The sequence below is a fragment of the Adiantum capillus-veneris genome, chromosome 17 (genome assembly GCF_014529385.1).
Source record: "Adiantum capillus-veneris isolate H3 chromosome 17, ASM1452938v2, whole genome shotgun sequence".
Taxonomy (NCBI): domain Eukaryota; kingdom Viridiplantae; phylum Streptophyta; class Polypodiopsida; order Polypodiales; family Pteridaceae; genus Adiantum; species Adiantum capillus-veneris.
In genome coordinates, this window is record NC_140947.1 from 718,557 (window position 1) to 726,162 (window position 7,606).

Genomic DNA, 7,606 nt, shown 5'->3' on the forward strand with positions numbered 1-7,606 from the left:
AGGCACAAGGGGTACTAGGTGCTGGGGTATTGTGTCGACAACGACGACGACAACAACGATGTCAATGACGATGATGACGATGCTATGGCTGAATGTTAGAATCTGCTAGCGATGTTGATTGCTAAGGTCTCCAACCATGACAAGGCTAGGCTGAAGTTTGCTGGCAACGCTGGCTGTTCTAGCTTAAAAATGCTGGTCATCAAAGGCTGAAACGCTAATGGAGAGGAGGCTAAAACGCTGGCTGATCTGGCTCTGCAAGCCCTGAGGCTTTTGGCCCTTCTGCTCCTACTGCCTCCTCTACCAAGTCCTAGCGTCCAAGGCCTGCATATATAGGTGCATGAGGTTGGGTCAAGCAAGCCCAAATGCAGCCCCATGAACAAACAAGAAATAGGCTGAAAATTCACTTACTAACAATACCATGCTAAGGGGCAGGTCACATGCAGTAAATGCCCACATGCTGAAAATGCTATATTGTGCAAGAGAGGGTATGCAACTATGACCGGCCTAGGCATGCATGTCCTGCTAGAGGCTCACAAAAGTGCCGTGACATCCCCTCCTGGTAACGGTGAGACACATCTGCCGAGCTTCTATCTTTGGATTCTTTTTGTCCTGCTAATGCTGACTGCTTTCGATGCTTGTGGATGCATAACCGATGAAGATTTCTCCAAATGGGTGATAATGCAGATGTAGGTCTAGTGCGATGTAAAGAATGACCAAAAGAGTTGCTAGGTAGCCTTACTACTATCGCAGATAACTAGCCTGGATGCTGACTCTGCCTTGCGAGCAAGTACAGACCACTCGAATAGTCGTGTCGTGAAAACATTGCAGGTGAAGCTGAAAGTAGGGGTGCTCGGAGGTATTTCCAAGGGTTGCTTGTCGACGGAAGTAGGTGCACGCTACATGTGAAGGAAAATGCAGAAGAGGTTTAGGGATCCTTTCTCCAACTCCTTCCATATCTGCATACGAGGCAAGTAGATCTTGGTCGGGTAGACGACCCTTTAGACCAGGGCTTGAAACCCAACACTCTCTTGTTTATGGTGACCTTATGATGGCTTGGCAACTAATCAAAATCATGTTTATGAGTCCAAGTTAATTGATCTTGGAACCTGAGTCGCTTGAGTGATAATCTAGCCAACACACACTCACTTGCGTGCACGATGTTTGTCTTTCATCCACCCTAGCTAGCACGATCCCATTCCCATCACATTGTGCAAGAATAAAGAAACTACTTGCCCTGGCAATAGAGCAAGGGGGCCCTTGAGGGTTTGGGACCTGACATCCCTTGTCGTCTCTCTTTTCTCAATCTCTCTTGTGTGTTTCTCTTTCGTTTAGTTCAGTTTAGTTCTTTCAAGTGAAATAAAGTGTCCTTTGTGTTTGTGCAAAGTACTAGATTCGAGCTAAATCCTTAAACACTTCCGCTACACCTGACATTGGTATCAGAGCTCTGTGCGTGCTTCGGCTTCGCGAGCTCAAGGGAAGAATCAATAACCCCGAGTACCCAAGAAGAACCAAGAATCTCTCTCACCTTTAACATGGGGGATGTCACTTGCGCTACGTGGACATGCTTCTGCTATAGTCTAGCATGAGTCTTAGCTTAGGACCTAGCCTGGTACCTTTGTGAGCCTCTAGCAGGATGTGCATGTCCAGGCCGGTCATAGTTGCATATCCTCTCTTGCATAGTATAGCATTTTTAGCATATGGGTATTTATCTCATGTGAATCGCCTCGTAGGATTTTTATTATTAATAAGTGTATTTTGCATTCCAAATTGTGGGGGCTGCCCTTGTGCTGCTCGACCCAGCCTTAGACATCTATAAAGGAAAACCAAGGCGCTTGCAGAGGACGACGGAGGAGCAGTAGAAGGTGACTCTCAAGCATTAGCAGGACCTAGCGTTTTGCATGAGCAGCAGCCAGCGTTTCCACAACAGAAACACAACATTTTTAGCCCAAGACAGCCAACGTTTTTAGCCCAGGACAACCCACGTTTTAATCTTGGGAGCGACAACAAACTTCAGCCTGGCCTCGTCATGGTTGCAGACCTTAGCCATCAACATCGCTAGAAGATTTCAACATTCAGCCATAGCATCATCGTCGTCCTCGTCATCGACACAGTACCCCAGCACCTAGTACCCCTTGTGCTTTTGCTCAGCATAAGGATCCACGGACCTATCGGAACCTCGTCGTCATTGTCATTGTCAACAACATAGACCCATTAGTACCTTGTCATCGTCATTGTCGTCAACATAGAACCCCTCAGTACCTCGTCATCATCGTCGTCAACATAGAACCCATCAATACCCTAATACCCATCAATATCTTCAGTATCCATTAGCATCAGCATCTCAGAATTTAGACATTGTATCAGCATTGTGCAAGAATAAAGAAAGTACTTGCCCTGGCAACAGAGCTAGGGGGCTCTTGAGGGTTTGGGACCCGATATCGTGTGGCGTATCTCTCTTCTCAATCTCTCTTGTGTCTCTCTCTTTCATTCAGTTCAGTTCCGTTCTTTCAAGTGAAGTTAAGTGTCCTTTGTGTTTGTGCGGAGTACTAGATCCAAGCTAAATCCTTAAGCACTCCCGCTGCACCTGACATTGGTATCAGAGCTCTGTGAATGCTTTGGCTTCGCGAACTCAAGGGAAGAACCAAGAACCCAAAGAACCTCTTGTTTTTTTTTCCTGAAAGAATCTTCGAGTCCCAATCATGGACTTCGTAGCTCTTGCCTTCATCGCTATGTCTTTGAACAAAGATCAACATCGGGTCTACGAAAATCTAGATCTTGAGTTGGGGACATACTTTTATAGCATGCAGTTGAAATCTCCAATTTGCATGGCCAAATTCCTATATATGTTGTAAGGCTTTTAATATAAAAAAAGCAAGTGTTCTATTTTTGTATGGTGTGTCAAGCTCTCTCTCTTTCTCTCTTGTTTTTTTTTCCTGCTCTGCACGCTCAAGGAACCATGGCTCCACATCGTCGTCATCCCCCTTAGCTTCGTAGTCCCTACACATGGTATCGGCATTGGCACTGCCACAGCCAGGCGGTATATCGAAACGCAGGTGGTTGTGGGTGTTCCAAGACGCTGTTGTTTGTAGGTGCGAGAGTTGTTCCCTACGCAGTGAAGAAGTCCACAGCGTTGAAGGGTGCAAGTCTTGTAAGCGGCAAAGAGCCCTTTTGGCAATTCGAGCAGCATATCAATATGCCATCATTGGCATGTGTAGGAACGGCAAGCAACTGTGAAGTTGCGTTCCCAAACGCTCTTAAGCGGGCAAGTGAAGGGGCCTCTGCGCACAGCAAATCAAAATGCTCATACTAGTCAAGCCAGCAGGTCCGTCTAGGAAATCATCTCAAAACGCCCTTGGCAACAAAGTTTTGCTAGCATCTCAAAAAGCAAGCAGTGTAGGAGCATTTCAAAGGCAGTTTTTGCTGCATCTCAAAAGGTTACCTATTCTCAACAAGTGAATGCATCTTGAGGCACTACAAAGGTGATATGGTGGGCGGCTCTTGTAGAATTCTAAAACGCCATCCGACGGGCTTCAAAGGCATTTGCCAAGTGACAATAGAGGTAACTCCCACTCGTAGCATTTCAGAATGCTGTCCCACAGGCGTAGTGTCCTTGATGGTTGTGTCGGTATTGAAGATTGTTTGCACATCAAGTTTTGAACTAATGGATGATGCACTTATCCGTGGAGAATCAATGCCCCTCATATTCTTTCCTAGTCACTATGGTCTTATTCCCACTTACTGCAATATCAATGATAAATTCAATATGAAGTATTTCTTCATTCTTGTGTTGGCCAATGAAGAGGGGAACACATTTCAAGTACCAAGACATACATCTACAGATGCAAAACATGAAGATTTGCTTCGAGAATGTAGTACTGGACTTCGCAAATTGCTTTTATCAGTCAAGTGTCATAGGTCTATTATAGTTTTTTCTATTATCAATTATTGTCATGCCAAAATTTTGTATGGGTTATAGAAACTTCCACACATCAATGGTAAAACCACCCTTTTATGTTTGGTTTTGAGTTTTGGTTGTCTCACCCTGATAGTTGTCTGAGGGAAGTGTACACACACACCTATGTTGTTGTCAAGGGGGGAGCTTCTACTCGTAGTTTTAGGTGATCAAACTCTGCCATGGTCTGTATCAAGTTCATAGTCAGTGGCTTCGGCTTGAGGGGGGGATTGTTGGGTTTCAAGCCCTGATCTAAAGGGTCGTCTACTCGTGGGACACACTTTTATAGCATGCAGTTAAAATCTCCAGTTTGCATAGCCAAATTCCTATATATGTTGTAAGGCTTTTAATAATAGAAAAAGCAAGTGCTCTATTTTTGTATCGTGTGTCGAGCTCTCTCTCTATCTCTTTTTTTTCTTGCTCTACACGCTCAAGGCCTTGGCTCCACATCGTCGTCATCCCCTTTAGCTTCCAGTCCTTACAGAGAGATGTAATGCAAAATGGAATGGGTTTGTTTATTCATGAAATGAGCTTTAAGTAGCTCTACAACCTTACACCACTACATGTGGGATAGTTTCACCGTTTCCCTCCTTGACTCATACTCTAGTACTCTAGGACAAAGCTCACACCTTACAATCCTCCCCTTAGGTTTGTACTAGGAAGAAACTGACATCTCTGAAACACTCCAATCCAGGAGCAAAAGAACATCTTCAATCCAGGAGACCATCCCTAATCCAGGAGACAAACCATCTCTAATCCAAGGGACACTCAACACCTCTCCACAACTAGATGTATAAAACTGAGACCAAGCTAGTCCAAGCTATCTCCAAACAAATACAACTGAAGGGGAAAGGCAAAACAAAAGATAGAGAATGTCGTCGTAGACTAGAAGGCTATTGTCGCCATCTTCTTCATCTTCATCTTTGTCTTCTTCTGCCAAATAGACTTTGGGTCTTGGATTTCTGTTGGTGCTGCCTCTATCCTTTTTGAAACACTTGGAAGAAAGATGACCCTTCTTCCTGCGCTATGTGCCCTTCTTTGCCACACTTGAAACAAGTTTTGTTACTAGAGCTAACTGCAAAAGCTCCTCCCCTTGAAGTAGCATTCCTCCCTTGATTCTTCTCTCGGACATTAAAGAGTTGATTACATCTTGGAAATCTAGTGCTAGATCCTTCTCCTCAATGATGGTCATGATCTGGTCAAAGCTAGGTGGTAAGGCTTCTAGAAAAACTGCAATTTTGTCCTCCTCTGGTACTGCACTGTTTACATAAGCTAGTTGTGTGTTCATGCTTTTAAGGCGATTGACCAAGCTTGCAATATGTTCGTTATGTTCCATTTTTAATTTGTATAGATTCTTCTTTAAGCTCACTTTGCTCTTCTTTTTCCTAGCTCCGAAGTTTTTTTCTAGTGCTTCCCATGCAACTGATAAGGTTTCACAATCATAAGTAAAATGTACATAATTGTCATATAGTGCAGTGATTATAATTCCTAATGCTTGCACGTCCTTGGATTGATTTTGTGCGCTCATAGCTCGTTTCTGTATGTATACTCCATCAATGGATGATAGATCAATAATCGTTGGCTTGACTACTACCCACAACTGCTTTTTCATTAAGTAGCCTTTCAACTTGGTTTGCCAAGTGTGAAAGCCCTCCCCATTAAATTTCCTAAGCCCTTTCTCTTCCATTGCGCTAATAGAGGGGTCTTATCTTAGGAGACTCTCCTAACCAGTGTCTATCTCTTTACACGAGCATAAACACCCCTTAGGAGATGATAGAAAATTTATTTGCAAGTTATTGTGCTTGGCTGCAATATTTCAAAGTTTTAAAATGAGAATGAGAGAGAGAGAGAGAGAGAGAGAGAGAGAGAGAGAGAGAGAGAAAATTCCTTTTGTGAAGCTCCTCTTCACAAAGAGGTAGTGCCCTCTGCTTTGTATGGTCGATGAAGTCGTTGATGCTCAAGGAATCCAAAAAAGCTCAATGACTTGCCTTTGAATGAATGCTTGATAAGAGTTTGAGCTTGCAGTAGAACCATGAAAAAGGGAGTATGAGCTCAAGAGGATTCCTAGGAATGAACCCTTTTGCATTGTTGGTACCTTGGTGCAATACGTGCGTGGGAAATCGTGCGTATAGAGCAGCTGAGCACCGAGCGCGAGAATGGCCCCTATGCAGAGGCAGCGGGTAAGCAACGGGCCGTGTGATTAGGGGCTTACAGATAGCACAAGAATGCTCTCTTATGCTACCAGCTCGCTCCTGCAAACTACTGTTGCCTGGGAGCCCCCAATGGGCTGAAAAAGGCGGGGTTTACCGCGCAGTAGAAGTCAGCCCAAGCTGCCCGATTCAAAATGAGTCGGTTTGGAGCTTAGGACCCCACAAAGTCAACCAAACACACTATTTAAAGTATGCTAGCCAACAAGGCTTATGGTTTTGCACGTAAAGGCTTCGAGAAATAGAATTATTATGCCGGCCTTTGTAGGTTCCCCTACACATACCCACACCCCTATTTTAGGAATAGGTTTGAAAGGGTTAATGATCTTGGGATGTGGTGATTAGGGGCTCGTTTGAGAGCTATTGCAGAGAGTGACACACTCATACAATTTGACAATTTTAATTGGCCAATTAATTGGGAATCAAGGCCCCATTAAAGCAAGGTAACATTCGATGGATTGCTCTCAGCAATGGCTTCGCATGCACATAAACCACAAAAAGCAAATACACAATACAGTGGTTGCAATGCCAATGCAAAATGGGCTCGAAGTGAACACAAAGTAGGCTCAAAATGAACATGAAATTCACACTAATTGAGAAATCTCACACACAATACAATGCTAAATGCGAGTTCCTCTTCACCTAATCACCTAAGGGTAGTAGAGCACTGTCTTGCCCGAGTGGTTGGTTAGGGATTGGGATTATTATGCTAATGCAAATAAAGATTAGGGAATGCTAATCACACAAATGCATAACGGGAAACCTAGCTAGCATAAGCTGGCGCTCTGATACCACTTGATGGGAATGGGATCGTGCTAGCTAGGGTGGATGAAAGACAAACATCGTGCACACAAGTGAGTGTGTGTTGGCTAGATTATCACTCAAGCAAATTAGGTTCCAAGATTAATTAACTTGGACTCATAAACACGATCTTGAGTAATTGCTAAGCCATTACAAGCTCACCATAAACAAGAGAGATGTAATGCAAAATGGAGTGGGTTTGTTTATTCATGAAATGAGCTTTAAGTAGCTCTACAGCCTTGCAACACTACATGTGGGATAATTCCACCTTTTCCCTCCTTAACTCATACTCTAGTACTCTGGGACAAACTCACACCTTACACAATGCTAATACAATGTCTAAATGTTGAGATGCCGATGCTAACGGGTACTGATGCTACTGATGGGTACCGCGAGTACTTGGGTACTGAAGATAGTGATGGGTACTAAGGTACTAATGGGTTCTATGTTGACGATGATGACAATGACGATGATGACGACGACGTACTAAGGAGTTCTATGTCGACGAGGACGACGAGGTACTAATGGGTCTGTGGATCCTTATGCAGAGCCAAGGTACAAGGGGTACTAGGTGTTGGGGTACTGTGTCGATGACGGTGACGATGTTGACGACGACGACACTATGGCTGAATGCAAGAATCTGCTA